Here is a 20906-nt window from a genome sequence, read left to right as displayed (position 1 = left end):
TTCCACCACTTCAAGCGGAGCTGGCGAGGGGCACAAATATGGAAATGGACCAGTGAACAGCTCTTCAGAGTGTCCAAGTGTGGGATCAATTGCTGTGTGACGACACTCGGCATGGTGGGAGGAAGGAGCATCAGGGTGAGGAGGAGTATGCGGTCGAGACTCACGGCTACTAAAACTTCCCTAGTACTTTGGTCAAGAAGTGAGAGCGAGAAGATGTGGCTGTTGGTTGTGGCACATTTTCACCTTGGCCACAGCCCCGTCCTCTGCACGCACCATCACCAGAACATCCAGTTCCACGTCCCTTGCCACGCGCCTTGCCCATTATATTAAGTAAAATAGCTTACACTCGCACTATCAACGGAAAAAGGGTAATAAAAAGGAGATTTGACCCGTGGAAGAGCAAAACCACAGTTATATTTTTCTGGCCTACACCAGAATCTTTCAAACAGATATATTTGTTTCTGAACAATCAGGGATACACTATTACTGTTTTACTTAACGGAAAAGATACCAAAAGCTGGATAATACAGAGATTTGACCTGTGGAACTGCAAAACCACAGTTATATTTTTCTGGCCTACACCAGAATATTTCAAACATATATATTTGTGTCTGAACAATCAGGGAGACACTATTACTGTTTTTTTTTTACGGCAAAAATGCCAAAAAAAGGATAATACAGAGATTTGACCCGTGGAACTGCAAAACCACAGTTATATGTTTTTGGCCTACACCAGAGTCTTTTAAACAGATATATTGGTGTCTGAACAGTCACAGACACACTCAATTTTATTTTGGGGGGGGGGATACCAAAAGGTTAATAAGACGCGTATTTGGACAGTCTGACTGAGGAAAAAAAAAAATTCAGGATTTAGATGAAAAAAAAAAGGATTTTTCCTGGCCCCTGTGACCGGGGAATAAGTCTAGCAATTTGACCAGCAGGAGCACACAGGACTGTAATGCAGCATTTGCTGGTATAACCACTGCATCTCCTATACAGCCTGCCTGCCTGCCTGATATCTGGGATGGATAGTAGTCCTGAGAAGGACTGTTTGTTTGATTTGGCAGACTTTTAAGACCCTACACTACCTATTTCGCAGTATAAATCTCTCACTAGGTCAGCAGCACTCTCCCTACACTGTCTGATCCGGAGCAACTGTGTCCAAGATGGCGGCGCCCGGTTTTAAATACTCGAGGTGACGCTGTGCGGCCAGCCAATCACTGTAATGCCCACAAACAACATGGCTGCGGCATTACAGTGACTGGCTGGCAATCCCTGCATGTTCATTGGCTCTGTAAAGAGCGCCAAACATGCAGGGCGAAGACCCGAGCTCCCGCCCAAGTTACCCGGAAATGCTCGGTGCTCGCAGAACATCCCGAGTAGTGAGATGCTCGGGCGAGTACCGAGCAGTGTCGAGCATGCTCGCTCAACACTATTAGTATTGTGTTTTTTTATTAATGATCAGTATTGTAAAATTCGGTCACTATGTCATTATATGTGGTCCGGTCATGGAGTAGGGTATTTATTCCTGTATGTAGTGTTATTTGGTCACTATGTGGTCTGGTCACGGTGTGGTGGTGGTGTTTCTCCTTTGTATGTGGAATTATTTGGTTGCTATATACTGGTAATATCTGGTCTAATCACGGTGTGGCAATATTTCTCCCTTGCACAGTATGTGGTTTTATTCGGTCACTATGTGGTGGTAAAATGTGGTCTGGTCATGGTGTCGCAGCATTTCACCCTTGTAAGTGGCGTTATTTGGTCGCTATATGCTGATAATGTGTGTTCTGGTCACACTGTGGTGATATTATTCCCTTGTATTTGGAATTGTTTCGTTGCTATATGCTTTTAATATGTGTTCTGGTCACGGTATGATGGTATTTCTCTCTTGCACAGTATGTGGTTTTATTCTATTATTCTGTCACTATGTGGTGGTAATATGTAGTCCAGTCATGGTGTGGCGGTATTTCTCCCTTGTATGTGGAATTATTTCGTCGCTATATGCTGGCAATATCTGGTCTGGTCACGGTGTAGCAGTATTTCTCCCTTGTACAGTATGTGGTATTATTCGGTTACTATGTGGTGGTAATATGTGGTCTGGTCAAGGTGTGGCAGTATTTCTCGCTTGTATGTGGTATTATTGGTCTTGGTATATTGGATTGTGTTGTATATGGCGGTCAATTGTTCTCTCTGATATTAATTAGAAGATTCTTTATTTCCATTAGTGATTAAATACTTGGAACAAGATGCACTTACAGGGGTTCTCCAGTGAAAACAAGTAATCGCCTCTCCACAGGATAAATGATAATTTATTGATAGGTGGGGGTCTGACTGCTGGGACCCGCACTGATCAGCAGAATGTGCATCTTTTATCCCCATTACACTGGGACAGCATGTGCGACTTGACCACTAATCCATTCATTCCCTCAGTGCCTTGTTTTTTCCTGCAAGCACGAAAGAGGATGAATGGAGATGCGGTCAGACATCACATCTGCCACTGCATTTTAAAATGGGGGATAAAAAGGGCCTGTCAGGGATAAAACTTCCCAATTCTTCTGATCGGTGCAGTTTCCAATGATCAGACCCAAGCGATCAATAAGTTATCACCCATCTTGTGGAGTCCATGGATAGGTGTGTTTTACCCAAAGAACTCCTTTAATGCAAACTACCATGATTGTACATTGCTAACATGGGACAAAATTTCAAAAAACATCACAGAAAAAGATACAGCCTTACCAACACCAGGTCAGATTACCAATGCACTTGTAGGATGCAGCAGACCCCCCATGATAAAAGTGGAGGCAGCACAGGTGCAAAATACTGATGCAAACAGCCACTCACAAACCTACAAATTCATGGAAGGGGTGGCTGTGTAGTATTAAACATGCACACAGATAAGGCATGCATAGGATGCCAGTCACACAGCGATGTATGATGCACAGTGTCTGGCTTACAGCCTATTGATGACGCCCATACTATTAGATCAGGCGAGCTGTCCAGCACCATATAAGTGCACCCCGCAAGATAGACCCCCCCAATTCACCCAACCAACACTAAAAGGCCTGGTTGCATCCTGCATAAAAATAGAAAATTGTGCAAAAAAGATGAAAAATAATGTATAAAATGAATGTATCATATGAGATATTGGTCGATTTGTTGGCCAAAATAAGCAAGCTGGCAACTCATGTCAAGGGTCCTCATACTTGCGAGTCCGAACATTAAAATTAAAAATGGCTAACATGGGACAAAATTTCAAAAAACATTAAAGAAAAAAATACAGCCTTACCAACACCAAGTCAGATTACCAATACACTGCTATTACATTGGTAATCTGACCTGATGTTGGTATGGCTGTATCTTTTTCTGGGATGTTTTTTACCATAATTGTACATCCCAGTCCGATGCTGTACACATTTGAAGTAAGTGGTACTTCAACCATTCTTACTTGGCACAGTACCCCTTAAAGCACACATAATAGTCTGACTGAGCATCACTTAGTTTTTTGATATTGCAATGCAATGAAATTCAATGCTGCATATGTTAGAGCATTTGTAAAGTCAACATAAAATGGTAACTTATTATATCATGCAGCAACAGACTAGAGTTTGAGCTACTTTAAAATCTTTTATTGAGGGATGCGTGTTGCCTGCTCCTGCCCTATGAAGAGGCTACTAAATTTATCAGCAGGGAAAACTGTCTTGTTTAGCCTCAAGTATATTGTCAGAAAGGATATTCAACATGGCAGCTTGCTTTGTCACACCCAAATGGACCAGATAGCCCTCCATTTCTCAAACAAATCAGTCATGTATACAGTATGTGAGATTTTTCACTTATCTACGTCTGATGCCACTGATCACATTGGCTGTAGCATTTGCCTGCCTATCCATTATGTACTATATTTTTCTGCTGCCTCAGTGCTGATGTCCCTATTGTTGCTGCCAATGGACAGCCTGTCAGTCACATACTCCTGCCTACCCATTGTGCTCCATATCTACACATATAGTCATGTCCCACAACTTGGGAATGTTACAGTATTGTATTGTTTCTGACATACTGCTAAGTAATCAAGTTTGCCTTTTAGACATTTGTCCTCACTCTCTCACTGTCTGTCTCCTCTGCTGTGATGTCAGTAATCCCTCCCCTCCTCTTGCCAGATAGAGTATGTCAGCCATGTTATTGAGCTCAATGTATATGCATCTCTGGTTCAGAATAGTCTTTTTTACCTAGTGTAATTGTGCATAACTACAAGAATTCAGCTTGAAAAAAAATCTTCTTCTGGAATCTTAATACGTGCCTCTGCAATCGAGTCAGGCTATCTGATGAAATCTCTTTGTGTGAGTACTCGTACATAGAGGTAGCCAAGAAACAGTGTCTCAGGAGTAGCACACTTGCAGCCTAGTTATGGAGTCAGAATAGTACTGCTGCTGGTGGGGCTGGCAGTGCTGGCCCAAAACAACCAGACATCTTGTGCCTGCCCATCATATACTGTACTGTGCTGTTGCTGCCACTTCCACTGTGAATAGACAATCAAACATTTCCTGCCTGTCTATTGTATATACATATTATGTATAAATTAGATTTTCTCTCTACGTGATGAATTTGTACTAAGGGAAATCATTTTGGATACAATTTAGCAGGATTAAAGAATGGCTAAATCTTATAACAAACATTTTATCTTCTTTTTCATACTAGCGCTGCTAAGATCATTTTTAAATGGTGTGGATTAATTCATTTGACATACTTTTATCTTAGTTATCTAAATTAATAAGCATTTCAAAAAATAATGAAGTGCAGTCCTTATGAGCCCCTCATGTTCAGGGACTTTTAATGAGAAGGATGATTTAAATGTTTAAAGTAGAAAGTAACTGATTACAAATCGATGTAGATACCATTTCTATTTGCATAATATTAAGATGCTCCTGAACTCACACACTTACACATGGAGGAGGAAATAATATCATTTTAAGCAGCACTTATGTTTCCAAAATCAAGACTGAAGGAAACTAGTGGAAAGAAAACGTAATCAAAGTTCCACTGTTCTTTCTCATAAGTTGCAATAAGTTCTGACATTTTTATTAGATCTTCCAAAATCAGAGTGAGACCTTACCTATTCCTGCTGTTTCCCTTCTAATGCTGCCTGGGTCACCTGTCAGTATCCTTGCCTCATCATCTTTCCCGGATGAGCGTGTGACCTCAGCAGGCGATCACTTCCTACCGGGTGATCACTACCTCACCTCTTAGTCCTGTGATTTGCAGGAGCAGTAACATGTACGTTTACACCATGTGGTTGGTTTCTTAAAAAAAAAAAAGGGGTGAGCAATCTCATTTAACTTTTAGGTCAGTCCTAAATCTTTTGTTTCATTTGTTTTGTAGAATTGTACAAGATACTGTTAAAACTTTTACACTTAAGTTGAGTACAAGACAGTTTTTATTATTCTCTACAGTACATTCTACTTCTCGTCTCCTGGTGTGATCACAAAACAGTCGTTAGATTCATGATAATAGACTGCTAAATTCCTGCCGTATATCTGTCACTTCAGTTTTCACATTCTTGTAACTGTTGAATGGATGTCATATCACTCCTTTTACAGTTCTCCTGTGAACAACTCCTTCCCAGGCTCTGTTGTATAGAAAAGCAGTTAACATTGAAGCATTGTGTATAATTAAAAAATACAAAAAACCCTTCAGCATTGCATTTCACTACTACAGATAAGCAGTCTGTAGACACATATACACACACACACAGGCACAGAAATACACTCACACTATAATTTAATCATTTAGCTCTGTTGTTTGTCTGTCATGTTGATGTCATGTCGACAGTGCTGCAGCCAATCACTGAGCTCAGCGACTTCTGCCATCTAGATGGGCAGAGCAGCTGAGCTCAGTGATTGGCCGCAGGGCTGTATATGTGATCTCAGCACTGCTGACAAACAACAGTTTAGACCAAGGGTAGAGAACTAGTGCTGGGAAGAGTAAGCTTATTTATAGAACTATTGAAACCTATAGCCCAAGGTTTTCTGAGAGGGGATTATTCTTTTATTGACTGGCCTTTTTTGTTTTTGCCTCTTTTCAGCACCCATAGCTTTTTTTTGTTTTTTCATTGATGCTCCTTAACGAGGCTTTGTTTTATGCAGTAGCCCAAATTTAGAAAAAATTCAAGCCAAAATATATTAAAAACATCACGTTTATTTAGAATATATAAAAATAAAGCAAAAAATAACATACGATAATAATGAGACAACACAGGTAAGAAAAAGGGGGACACCTGGTATAAATAAATAAAAATAGAAAGAAAGATCAAATTTGGTATACAAACTGATTAATAAATAAAGCCTGTGTATATAATTTAATAAAACAGTATATAGTTGCACATTCATGATTAATATATATGTGCTAAAGTGGATCTCCAAAGTAGAATGTATGGCCAGAGCAGTTAGCAAACTACACCAAATAAGTCATCTATAGGACATTACATGTATTGCAGACAATGAACATCAAAAGAAAGTATAATACCCATATATGTATGGCAGAATAAGTCAGGGAGAGACTGACGCGCGTTTCACATAGAAATGCTTAGTCTAAGAGTGATAGTGTGTTATTGTGTAACCAATTTATAGGGTGAGAAGTTCAATCAGAATGTATAAGGAGGATAAATTAACTATACAGCACCTGCATATAAAGGGAGACGTCGCTGTATCAAGCTGAATAAAATAAGGTCATGTGACTGCAGCAATACGCATTTCCTCCTTCTGATTATGCAGTCCATGTTGCTATGGCAATGCATGCTGCTTTGGTCACATTACCTTCATTTATTCAGCTTACTCCAGCGACGACCTCCTCTATATACAGGTGCCTTAATTTATCCTCCTTATACATTCTGATTGAACCTGTCACCCTATAAAATGGTTACATAGTAGCACACTGTCACTCTTGGGCGAAGCATTTCTATGTGAAACGCATGTCAGGTGCGGTGCACCCCTGTTCTTTGAGCTCTCCCTGACTGATTCTGCCATACATTTATGGGTATTATACTTTCTTTTGATGTCCATTGTTCGCTATACATGTAATCTCCTATATATGGCTTATTTGGAGTAGTTTATGAACTGCTCTTGCCATACATTCTACTTTGGAGATCCAAACTATATACTGTTTGTTTTATATAGCTAGGCTTTATTTGCTTTATTTATTTATGAATCAGTTTGCTTACCATCTTTGGTCTTTCTATCTATTTTTATCTATTTATACCAGGTGTCCCTTTTTTTCTTACCTGTGTTATCTCATTAGCATAGGTTATGTTTTGCTTTTTTTTGCATATTCTAAATAAATGTGATGTTTTTAATATATTTTGGCTTGATTTTTTTCAAAATTTGGTTATTGTTGATATGATGCTTATGCCTTACTATAAGGATTGTGTCCGTAGGTGTTTAATGTTTATTTGTTTTATGCAGGACAAATTGTGTTAATATTTTCCTGTGTTTTGGATACATATAATGTACCGTGTAATTTCTATAATTATTTTTAAATGCAAAAAAGGAAAAAAAGCTATTTTTTTTAAACATTCACTTTTCATAGTAAATAACTTGTTGAATAAATTCTACAGTCATGTGGATACCTAAATCTTTTAGTTTTTTTTACGTAATATATGTATTTTATATGAAAATATTGGATATTATGTATTTTTTGCAGAGGGGACTTTTATATATGTATCTATCTGCAGATCGAAAAATATATACACCACTGTGCAAAACTTTTAGATTGATGTGGAAAGAATGATTCAAAAAAGTAGCAATACTTTGAAAAATAAAAGTTTTTTTGATCAATCAGCAAAATGAATGAACAAAAGAGACATCTAATTTAAAATAATATTTGGTATGGCTGCCCTTTGCCTTCAATGCAGCATCAGTTGTTCTACATACATTTTCACAAAGACAGGGATTTTGTAGGTTTATAGTGAGGTATATGACCAACTTACTGTACCAAACAAGTGATAATGATCATCATGTTCATATGTAAGTTGAAACATAGTCATTAGTTGAAACAGAAACAGATGTGTACAGTGGCATAACTAGCCTTCCCCCCACCCCCTGCATGTTGATCAGATGTATGGGCCCTTGTAGTGTTCTAAATCCTATAAGGACATGCGTGTTGCCCCCCCATCACCCATTATGCAGTGTGAGCCAGTGACACTGATGAACGTTGTCATCAGTACCCATTGCCTGTGAATAGCGGTCACTTTACTGCTATTCACAGATGCCGGATTCGGGGAACGTGAACTACACTGAAGCTTCGCTGGAACATTTTTGGTAATAAATTGGTGAACGAGGGATTGTCTCTTGTTTTTAATTCTGTCTTTTTATGTTTTTCATGTATCCATTTCTGGACTACATCAGATTTGGTGGATTATGACGACACTGCACGGGATTTTTTAAAAATTTTTCAATAAATTGGTGAACAAGGGATAGTGTGGTTGAGTCTTTATTCAAATAATGTTTTTTTTTCTGTGTGTGATTTTATTTTTGATTACTGGGTTAGTAATGGGAGTGTCTGATAGAAACTTCTCCATTAGAAACCCCAGGACTTGATGGTAGCTGTGATTTTTTGACAAATCAGAGCTGTCATTAACCCCAACTACCATTACCCTGATTGCCATGGCCCCAGGGAAATCAGGGAACAGCTGGGCAAAGTACCAGAATTTCCGCATCTACACTGTGTGCAGAATTATTAGGCAAATGAGTATTTTGATCACATGATACTTTTTATACATGTTGTCCTACTCCAAGCTGCATAGGCTTGAGAGCCAACTACCAATTAAGTAAATCTGGTGATGTGCATCTCTGTAATGAGGAGGAGTGTTGACTAATGACATCAACACCCTATATAAGGTATGCTTAATTATTAGGCAACTTCCTTTCCTTAGGCAAAATGGGTCAGAAGACATATCTGACGGGCTCTGAAAAGTCCAAAATTGTGAGATGTCTTGCAGAGGCATGCAGCAGTCTTGAAATTTCCAAACTTTTGAAGCGTGATCACCGAACAATCAAGCGTTTCACGGCAAATAGCCAACAGGGTCGCAAGAAGCGTGTTGGCCAAAAAAGGCACAAAATAACTGCCCATGAATTGAGGAAATCAAGTGTGAAGCTGCCAAGATGCCATTCGCCACCAGTTTTGCCATATTTCAGAGCTGCAACGTTACTGGAGTATCAAAAAGCACAAGGTGTGCGATACTCAGGGACAAGGCCAAGGTAAGGAAGGCTGAAAAACGACCACCTTTGAACAAGAAACATAAGATAAAATGTCAAGAATGGGCCAAGAAATATCTTAAGACTGATTTTTCAAAGGTTTTATGAACTGATGAAATGAGAGTGACTCTTGATGGACCAGATGGATGGGCCAGAGGCTGGATCAGTAAAGGGCAGAGAGCTCCACTCCGACTCAGACGCCAGCAAGGTGAAGGTGGGGTACTGGTATGGGCTGGTATCATCAAAGATGAAATTGTGGGACCTTTTTGGGTTGAGGATGGAGTGAAGCTCAACTCCCAGACCTACTGCCAGTTTCTGGAATACAACTTCTTCAAGCATTGGTACAGGAAGAATTCGGTATCATTCAAGAACAACATGTTTTTTATGCAGGACAATGCTCTATCACATGCATCCAACTACTCAACAGCGTGGCTGGCCAGTAAAGGTCTAAAAGAAGAAAAAATAATGACATGGCCCTCTTGTTCACCTGATCTGAACCCCATAGAGAACCTGTGGTCCATCATAAAATGTGAGATCTACAGGGAGGGAAATAGTTACTTGCACAAACAGATATCCTCCTAAGATAGCCAAATCTAAAAAAAAAACCACTCCAACTTCCAAAAATATTAAGCTTGGATATTTATGAGTCTTTTGGGTTGATTGAGAACATAGTTGTTGATCAATAATAAAAATAATCCTCTAAAATACAACTTGCCTTACAATTCTGCACACAGTGTATTGTCATGTGCCAATTCTGGGGCGGCTGCAGGCTGGTATTTTTAGGCTGGGAAGGGCCCAATAACCAGGGACCTTCCCAGCCTGGTAATAAAAGCCCACAGCTGTCTGATTTACCTTATCTGGTTATCAAAAATAGGGGAAATCTCACATTTGTTTTTTTAATTTATTTATTTAATAGGTTAAATAAGGCGAAACACCCTTTAGTGCCACATGAAAGGCACTAAAAGGTGCAAGTTTAATATATGTTGGGGGTTGTGATATTATATATCTACAGAACATCTACCATAGCTATTTTATCTATCTATCTTTCTATTGTAAGGCGGCGGTGTTCGCACTGTGCAGTAACTGAGGCAGTGACCCAAGCAAGTCCAATATAAGCAGCTTTTATTCCGCACTCACGGGTAAAACAGAAAGTCCTCTGGTTTGCAGCCGGGTTAACATAAGTCCATAACAACGGTTGCAGGGGGCAACGGCCACGCGAGGCCGCTCAGAGCCTGATGGGTGCAAAGCCTTCCCAGGCATGGGTTCAGCTACTCACAGATCTGCCAAGCTTTCCTGCTATGCTCCTAGCAGGTCCCAACACTGAACAACACTAATTCTTAATGCAGGGATTTTAAAGGACCTGTGGCAAGAGCCACTGGAAAACCAGGGTTGGAGGGAGGAGGCTGCCCCACTGCCTTCCTGTAGCCTCCTCCAAGAAATGAAGGTCCTGCCAGGTTTTACCAATCTGCCTTAGCCAGATAGCCTGACCAGGTCAATGCTCACCTTCATTCCTGCATTGCAGCCGCAGGTGTGTCTGTGACTGCAATGCACTTCAATGGGTTTAATAGGTCTCTGTACACATTCTGGGGGATAAAACTCTTATACGATCCCCGTGTATACGATCCCCGTCACTGCCTCACATATCCCCCCTCTGTTCAAACTTGTGAGGTTGAACATTTGTCACCATACAGGGTGCCCGGGACAGGGCATCCGCGTTTGCTGTATTGCCAAGTTTTTAGCAATAAGGTTCGGATACGGCTTTAAAGAAGGCAACCACTTGTAATATAACGCAATTTTATTTATAATAGTTAATTTGAAAGATAAAATACAGAATCAAAGGAATAGTATGATATTATGATATTGCGTACACTTTTGTAGATTAAAAGGTTACTAAGGTTAAATACTTATAAAGGTTACATACTTACTATTGGATAGAAGAAGAAAAAGATTTCCCTAGTAGCATATACATCATCTGTCCGGAAACTTCAGCTGGAGAAGCGCTCAGCGATGGGCAGAGAATGCGTACTAGGTCCCCTACACTGTGAAGAGCGTCCTCTTCACAGGTCCACAATGCTTCTGCCATAACTGAATGCTTCAACAGCTTTATACATTTTAGAAAAGGCTTACCCAACCTAATATTATGTAAGCATGAAAGTTCATAGGTTGTTGTCCAGCATTCCAATCCCGTGACAGTGGCCAGCTATCACAGATGAGCAATACTGGACAAGACCTGTTCACGGACCATTCTACCTCTGTCATAATGTTTACATATGATAAGAGTAAATCCTACACCGGGTCATAAATCAGAACAAGGTTTTCTTCCCAGACAGTATATTGTGTTAAGAAGCTATGTATCAGTGAGATACATTCACAGATAAAGTATACCTTAACACAGAATATATAATCAGAATATTAATTAAAGGTTGGATACATCATAATGGGTTTCAGATAGCCACTTGTATTTTTGGTACTACAATAAGCTTCTCCATCTTAAGCCATATGCCTGTAGTCTTATTTACAATATTGTGCAATCGTCTGTCTCTGGTTCTACATCGGATAACAAACACAGCGAATACAAAGTCTAATTCCCTTCAGTAATAAAGATTAAACCTCAGACTTAGCAAACTTAACCTAATGCTTTTGTATGTCTGGACTAATGACCCCTAGTCTACTGAGGTAGAATATGTACAAATGCTGACATGTCTGGTTTATATTTCAATATGGATTTGAAATATAAAATAGCCATTTTTCATGTTCATACTACATTCCACCCTTGATTATTTGAAACCATATATTATTTATATCCAACACCATATCCCCCCCCAAAAAAACTTCAACAGATACAATGTTTTGAGTCTTTATAGTGATCATATCTTCAGTAATAAAATCTTATCCAGTACAGTTTATACAAGCGTAATACGGGTTGTATGTATAATTCTGAAGCACATCTCCTTCTTCCATCTCCTCATCATGGATAAATCCCCCTATCAATTTGGTCCACAGTCGTAATGAGGTTGGTGTAGCTACCATACAAGTTTCCAACACATTTGTAGCCGTTGCAGTCTTTGCCATACAAAAATGGCTCATGTTTGTCAGTTGCGCCAAGTATCTCCATAAATTCTGCTTAATTTTCCATAAAGCCTCATTCTCCTCGTCCGGCATTTCTCTTTCCCATCTGTATAACGATTGGGTAGTTACAGAGACCAAAAGGACCATGCCTGTAACACCGATCATCCACCATCTCCAATTTTGAATCTAAAATGGAAATATATACATTAGTCTCTGAGATAATGCCTGTCTGCAGGAACATGTTCCCACTTCTCTTGTTCTGGCTTCATCACTATTAACACATTGTCTGCCCCTTGGGCGATCACCTCTGCAGGTTCTGGAGGACCTTTATCTCCAGGTTGCTTCACCCAGATTTTTGCACCATCATTCAGAAAATGAGTGGAGCCAAAACCTCGGTCTCCTCCAACTGTTATTATTGTAGGAGCTGTTCCCTTGATTATTTTTATTTTCTGGATAGACAAAATTAGTAATTGAGCTATCCTGTCTCCTTTTTGGATCAACAAGTCACTATCCCCACTATTCAACAGGAGTACCTTGATTTCACCTTGATAATCCTGATCTATCACTCCTCCCATCACTTAAATTCCTCTCAGGGCCAAACCTGATCTTGGAGCTATAAGACCAAAATGCTCAGGAGGCATTTGTAATCCTATAGCAGTTCTGATTGCCTTTAGAACCCTTTTTTCTAATCTAATTTCCTCATGAGAGTGTAAATCTAGTCCTGCTGCCTGTGGGGTGGCTCTATAAGGTCCAAGAGCCCCTGGCACTAGTTCCCAATAAAGAACTGTCTGTCCTGTGGTAGTAGCTTTTAAAGGCATGATCTGTAAATTGGGGGTAATCATTCTCATTAATGGTGTTTCCTGTTCTTGATGTGACTACCATTGTCACTCTGAATTTGCAATGGAATACCGTAATATAATATTATGGTTTCCATGGTTTTAATGGTACTGTTAGCATTGGCCGTTTTACACAGACAAGCCATCATATACCCTGAGTGTGTATCCACGGCCGTGCATACATACACACACCATCCATCTTGTGGAAGGGGGCCGATGTAATCTACCTGCCAAATTTGTCCAGGTAGTTTACCTCGGGCTATTTGACCCATAACAACATGGGGGACAGGTCTTTGTTGTGAATGTTGGCATACTGGACTTTTCAGAATTGTTTCCTTGATTACATCTAACCTGATGGGCACCCTCTGGTCTGTGCCCATTGAGTCAGTCCAAGCATCTCCTCAGTGGTGTCAGTCTTTACTGGATTCAGTAACTGATATTTTGGGATGTTCGTCTGCTACTGAGTTGAAGAATCTTTCCACGGGATCTGAAGAACAAATAGCATCAACATGAAACACAGTCACTTTAATTATTTGTACAATTGCCCAGATATCTTGCCACAACTCTTTTCCCCATACTTCTTTGCTATGTATAATTGTAGTCTGATAGCCCTCTGCGTTCCACACACAGTTGTTACCTTGGTAACTAGCTGACCCTTCTGTAAACCACACTTGTTTCCTCTGCTCAGGAATCAATTGTTCGAAGGGTATCTCCTGCTCCTGAAGTCTCAGAGGGACTTTGCTTAAGTTCTCATGCAATGTGGAGATTCCACTAACTCCTGGTTTTGCTCTGTCCTGAATTGCCTCAATTTGCTTTCCTCCTAATTCTGTAGTTATAATCTTGCACTCACTGAATTGTTTTGGATTTCCATTAATCAAACTGGCCTCCGCCCCTGTATCTACCAACATTTGTGGGGCGTGGCCAGCATGTCAATCACTTTTATCTGTCTCCCTCCATCGATCCTCCATTTCAGATAAAGACATCTTATTAGGAGAAAATGATGCCCCCTTGTGTTGGGCTTTGAATTCCTGTATCAAGGATTTAAATTCAGCATAAAGATCCTCAAACCCCGGTGCTGTGGGCTTTGCCGGCTCTCTCTCCCCGTGTCCCGCCCGGCCCCTGCTGTGGGGATTCAGAATCTTTTACTGTAACCTTTATATTATGTGAAACCTCTGACTTTTTATTAAGTCCTCTCTTTTGATACAATTTCCACATCTCGTCAATACCAATCCCGTCTATTTTATCCCTGTGGACACCATCCCATTGATCAGGGCTACACTCTATTCCTGATTTGGCTATGGCCAAAGCTACTTTTATTTTTATTAACCTTCCCTCGTCTCCTTCTGTATTTATACTGCACTACACATACCGCTGCCTTTTTTGCTACATGCTGATATCCATCACATCTGTCCATTAATAACTTATTCTGACACTGTGCTATAACCAATGCATTCTGGGCCTCACACAACAGTCTTTCCAATTCCTGAACTTTTGTTAATATATGTATTCTTTCCTCAAGCTGTTTTCTATATGCATGTAACAAAATCCATCCTCTCCTGCTCACAGCACCCAATTCCTGCTTTTTTTCCACTCTCACTTTTTGCAAGCATTCAACGACATCATCAGGTTCAGCATCATTCAAACATTTGTCCCATGATTCACTTAATCCAACACATTGCGACCACTCTTTGGCCAAAATATGGTAAGGAGCCAAGTTTTTAGCAATAAGATTCGGATACGGCTTTAAAGAAGGCAACCACTTGCAATATAGCGCAATTTTATTTATAATAGTTAATTTGAAAGATAAAATACAGAATCAAAGGAATAGTATGATATGATATTGCGTACACTTTTGCAGATTAAAAGGTTACTAAGGTTAAATACTTATAAAGGTTACATACTTACTATTGGATAGAAGAAGAAAAAGATTTCCCTAGTAGCATATACATCATCTGTCCGGAAACTTCAGCTGGAGAAGCGCTAAGCGATGGGCAGAGAATGCTTACTAGGTCCCCTACACTGTGAAGAGCGTCCTCTTCACAGGTCCACAATGCTTCTGCCATAACTGAATGCTTCAACAGCTTTATACATTTTAGAAAAGGCTTACCCAACCTAATATTACGTAAGCATGAAAGTTCATAGGTTGTTGTCCAGCATTCCAATCCCGTGACAGTGGCCAGCTATCACAGATGAGCAATACTGGACAAGACCTGTTCACGGACCATTCTACCTCTGTCATAATGTTTACATATGATAAGAGTAAATCCTACACCGGGTCATAAATCAGAACAAGGTTTTCTTCCCAGACAGTATATTGTGTTAAGAAGCTATGTATCAGTGAGATACATTCACAGATAAAGTATACCTTAACACAGAATATATAATCAGAATATTAATTAAAGGTTGGATACATCATAATGGGTTTCAGATAGCCACTTGTATTTTTGGTACTACAATAAGCTTCTCCAACTTAAGCCATATGCCTGTAGTCTTATTTACAATATTGTGCAATCGTCTGTCTATGGTTCTACATCGGCTGACAAACACAGCATATGCAAAGTCTAATTCCCTTCAGTAATAAAGATTAAACCTCAGACTTAGCAAACTTAACCTAATGCTTTTGTATGTCTGGACTAATGACCCCTAGTCTACTGAGGTAGAATATGTACAAATGCTGACATGTCTGGTTTATATTTCAATATGGATTTGAAATATAAAATAGCCATTTTTCATGTTCATACTACATTTGCCTGCGACTTCCCATGGTGATGTTTAGAGAGAAACTGAAATTTTGCAGTGACAGAAACCACCTGGTGACTCGCGCATTCCTCTCCTTGGCGTTCCTCATCCATACCAAGGCTGAGTAGTACGTCACCAAGCGGAACTAACGCCCGAGTAAGTAATAACGTATCGATTCCAAGGCCCACTTAATAGCCAAACACTCTTTCTCTACCACGCTATAGTTTTTCTCTGCCAGGATAAGTTTTCTACTCAAGTAGGTGACCGGATGCTCTTCACCGTTTACTTTTTGCGGCAATACCGCCCCTAATCCTACCCCCGAGGCATCTGTCTGTACAATGAAGGTTTCCTTGAAGTTGGGGCTGATGAGCACTGGCTGTCCTCACAGTTCCAACTTCATGGACTGAAAGACTTCTTCTGCCTGAGGGTTCCACCGAACCATTACCGATTTTCTTTTCTTTTCAAGAGATCGGTCAGGGCCGCCGTTCTCCCAGCAAGATTAGATATAAACCGGCGGTAATACCCAAGGATGCCAAGGAACGCCCTCACCTGCTTTGTACTTGACGGTTTAGGCCAGTTTTTTATGGCCTCAACTTTATTAATTTGGGGCTTGATAACTCCTCGGCTACTCACATACCCCAAATATTGGGCTTCCTCTAGCCCTATCACACATTTTTTGGGGTTTGCCGTTAACCCCGCGGCTCTGAGAGAATCCAGCACCGCTTGTATGTGGGATAGGTGCGTATGCCAGTTGGTGCTAAAGATGATAATATCATCTAGATACGCAGATGTGTGCTCCTGATGAGGCTTGAGCACTATGTCCATCAACCTCTGGAACGTAGCCGGGGCCCCATGTAACCCAAAAGGTAAGACCACATAGTGATATAGACCCTCCGGAGTTATGAAGGCGGTCTTTTCCTTTGCCGATTCTGTGAGAGGTACCTTACAGTAACCCTTGGTGAGATCGAACATGGTAAAGTACTGGACCTGCCCCAGTCTCTCAATCAGCTCATACACCCTGGGCATTAGATATAGGTCAAATTTTGACACTTCATTTAATTTCCAGAAATCGTTACAGAAGCGTAACAATCCGTCTGGTTTTAGAATCAGAATGATGGGGCTAACCCACTCACTCCGTGATTCCTCGATGACGCCTAACTGGAGCATTTGTTTTACCTCAGCTGTGATGACTTGCCTCCAGGCTTCGGGTACCCGGTACGGTCTCACTCGTACCCTTACCCCAGGTTCGGTGACAATGTCATGTTGGAGAACCGTAGTCCTACCTGGTAGCTCTGAGAACACGTCGATATTCTGCTGCACCAGCAAGCGAGCCTCCCTCCCTCTCCAGCCAGTCAACCACGACCCTCTCCACCATCTGGTCTGGAGCCAAAGTCTCAGGCTGGAACCACCTCTTTACTAGCTGCAGAAGGTCATAAGCCTGAGACCAAGTGGGTCAGGTCTCCACATAGGCCCATGAACATACGCGCTGAGCCCTCACGTATGTATTGACCCCCAGTCGAGCAAGGATCTCACCTTTGAGCCTCTGGTAGTTCTCGGCATTCTCCCGACTGAGGTCGAAGTAGGCCTTCTGGGCATCGCCTATCAAAAATGGAGCCACCTCTTCCGCCCACTGGCCGGCTGGTAGGTTTTCCCGCTCTGCTGTATGTTCGTAGATGGACAGGAAAGCTTCCATGTCGTCCTCCGGTCCCATCTTCCTCAATGCTGAGTGAACCTTGACCCAGGCCTCGCGACATTCCGGGGCTGCATCAGTAGGCGTCTCCCACGGGGCTGTGAGCTGCTGCACGATCAGCTCATTGGTGTGCAGCTGCTTGAGCTGCTCCTGCTGCTTGAACTGCTCCTGCCGCTGCGTGAGGACCAATTGCCTTAACAGCTCCTCCATTTTGTCCACGGAATTGGGCTGAAAAGTGGCAAGCCGGATTGTGGTCATGCAGCTGCCGGTGGGATATGCCTCACTCACAATGCCTGCATTCTCCACCAAGCTGTAAGGTGGCGGTGTTCGCACTGTGCAGTAACTGAGGCAGTGACCCAATGCAAGTCCAACATAAGAAGCTTTTATTCAGCACTCACGGGTAAAACAGAAAGTCCTCCATTTTGCAGCTGGGTTAACATAAGTTCATAACAACGGCCGCGCAGAGCCTGACGGGTGCAGAGCCTTCCCATGCATGGGTTCAGCTACTCACAGATCCGCCGAGCTTTCCTGCTATGCTCCTAGCAGGTCCCAACACTGAACAACACTAATCCTTAATGCAGGGTTTTTAAAGGACCTGTGGCAAGAGCCACTGGAAAACCCGGGTTGGAGGGAGGAGGTCGTCCCACTTCCTTCCTGTAGCCTCCTCCAAGAAATGAAGGCCCTACAGTGGGGAAAATAAGTATGTGATACACTGCCGATTTTGCAAGTTTTCCCACCTACAAAGAATGGAAAGATCTGTAGTTTTTATCGTAGGTACACTTCAATTGTGAGAGAGAGAGAATCTTTTAAAATAATTCCGAAAATCACAGTGTATGATTTTTACATAATTAATTATGCACGAAATAAGTAATTGATACAACAGAAAAGCAGAGCTTAATATTTTGTACAGAGACCTTTGTTAGCAATTACAGAGGTCAGACGTTTCCTGTAGTTCTTGACAAAGTTTGCACACACTGCAGCAGGGATTTTGGCCCATACAGATCTTCTCAAGATCTTTCAGGTTTTGGGGCTGTCGCTGGGCAACATTGAGTTTCAGCTGCCACCAAAGATTTTCTGTTGGGTTCAGGTCTAGAGACTGGCTAGGCAACTCGAGGACATTGAAATGCTTCTTACGGAGATACTCCTTAGTTCCCCTTACTGTGTGTTTCGTGTCATTGTCATGCTGGAAAACCCAACCCAGCCATGACCCATCTTCAATGCGCTGAGGGAAGGAGGTTGTTGGCCAAAATCTTGCGATACAGGACTCCATCCATCCTCTATTCAATATGATGCAGTTGTCCTGTCTCTTTTGCAGAAAAGCAGCCCCAAAGTATGATGTTTTCCCCACCATGCTTCCCGGTTGGGATGGTGTTCTTGGGGTTGTATTCATCCTTCTTCCTCCTCCAAATACGGCGAGTGAAGTTAACACCAAAAAGTTCTATTTTGATCTCATCTGACCACATGACCTTTTCTCATGCCTCCACTGGATCATCAAAATGGTCATTGGGGAACTTCAAAGGAGCCAGGACATGTGCTGACATGAGCAGGGGGACCTTGCGTGCCCTGCTGGATTTTAATCCATGATGGTTTAGTGTCTTACAACGGTAAAATTTGCGACTGTGGTCCCAGCTCTCTTCAGGTCATTGACCGTGTCCTCCCTTGTAGTTCTGGGCTGATTACTGACCTTTCTCAGAATCATCCTTACCCCACAAGGCGAGATCTTGCATGGAGCCCCAGGCCGAGGAAGATTAACAGTCATCTTGTGTTTCTTCCATTTTCTAATAATTGTGCCAACAATTGTTGCCTTCTCACCAAGCTGCTTTCCCATTGTCCTGTAGCCCATACCAGCCTTGTACAGGTCTACAATTTTGTCCATGGTGTCTTTAAACAGCTATTTGGTCTTGGCTATGGTGGAGAGGTTGGAGTGTGATTGATTGAGTGTGTGGATAGGTGTCTTTTATACAGGTAACAAGTTCAAACTGCTACAATTAATACAGGAAATGAGTGCAGAGTAGGAAGGCTTCTTAGAGAAAAACTAACAGGTCTGTAAGAGCCAGGATTCTTGCTGGTTGGTGATCAAATACTTACCGTATTTTTCGGACTATAAGACGCACTTTTTTCCCTCCAAATTTTGGGGGGGAAAGAGGGTGCGTCTTATAGTCCGAATGTACCCATTATAATCATAGTGCTCACTGTTTTGTGGTATGGGAGCGGAGGCGGGAGCAGCATTGAAGGTGGCAGCGGCTGGGGCATCGGAGGCGGCTGGGGCATTGGAGGCAGCTGGGGCATCGGAGGCGGCTGGGGCGGCGATGCAGCAGGGTTACACAGCAAGGAGCGGCGGCAGCAGCATGTCTGTGGGCGCTTCCATGAATTCACTATGGCCACGCTAGACAGGAGGAAGTGGGCAGTCTCCGGTCCACATCACATACTGCAGTGATGTTACAAAGAGGCAGGGCCGGGACTACACAGACCAGCACAGACCCAGACATCCCCAACCCTGCCTCTTTGTAACGTCACTGCAGCGCGCGATCTCGACTGGAGATGGCCCACTTCCTCCTGTCTAGCGCGGCCATAGTGAATTCATGCCGGGGCCAACAGACATGATGCTGCCGCCGCTCCTTGCTGTGTAACCCTGCTGCATCGCCGCCCCAGCCGCCTCCGATGCCCCAGCTGCCTCTTACCATAGTGAATTGATGTCATCGCCGCAGATCTTAGGCCGCTTCATGAAGTGTGACCCCGCTCCCTGCCTATTGTGGGTCCAGAGCAAGAGAGGCAAGCACAATATTGAAGTGAAATCAAGCACATTAAACACTGTACCACTCCTGTGGCGAACTATGTGAACTATAACTCCCAGGAGTTATAGTTATCCTCAGGGCAACCACGTGACATACTGTAAACGTGGTGAACTATAACTTCCAGCATGTCATAAGAGCTGAAGGACATACTGGGAGTTATTGTTATCCTCAGGGCAACCACGTGACATATGGTAAATGTGGAGAACTATAACTCCCAGCATGTCATAAGAGCTGAAGGACATACTGAGAGTTATAGTTATCCTCAGGGCAACAACATGACATAAATTCGTACCTATGGGATCTGAAAAATGACCTACAATACATGGCTGAAGTCATACAGGCAGTACCTGCCACAATTTTTGCTTCAAAAGTTTTTTCCCCTATTTTCCACCTCTAAAACCTAGGTGCGTCTTATGGTCAGGTGCGTCTTATAGTCCGAAAAATACGGTATTTCGTGCAATAAAATGTAATTTAATTATTTAAAAATCATATAATTTGATTTTCTGGATTTTTTTTTAGATTCTCTCACAGCTGA

Source organism: Phyllobates terribilis, unplaced genomic scaffold (genome assembly GCF_046119375.1).
Source record: "Phyllobates terribilis strain yellow unplaced genomic scaffold, ASM4611937v1 Scaffold_4__5_contigs__length_816908805, whole genome shotgun sequence".
NCBI classification, from domain to species: Eukaryota; Metazoa; Chordata; class Amphibia; order Anura; family Dendrobatidae; genus Phyllobates; species Phyllobates terribilis.
The sequence above is the reverse complement of the archived record's forward strand: the minus strand, read 5'-3'. Positions refer to the sequence as shown.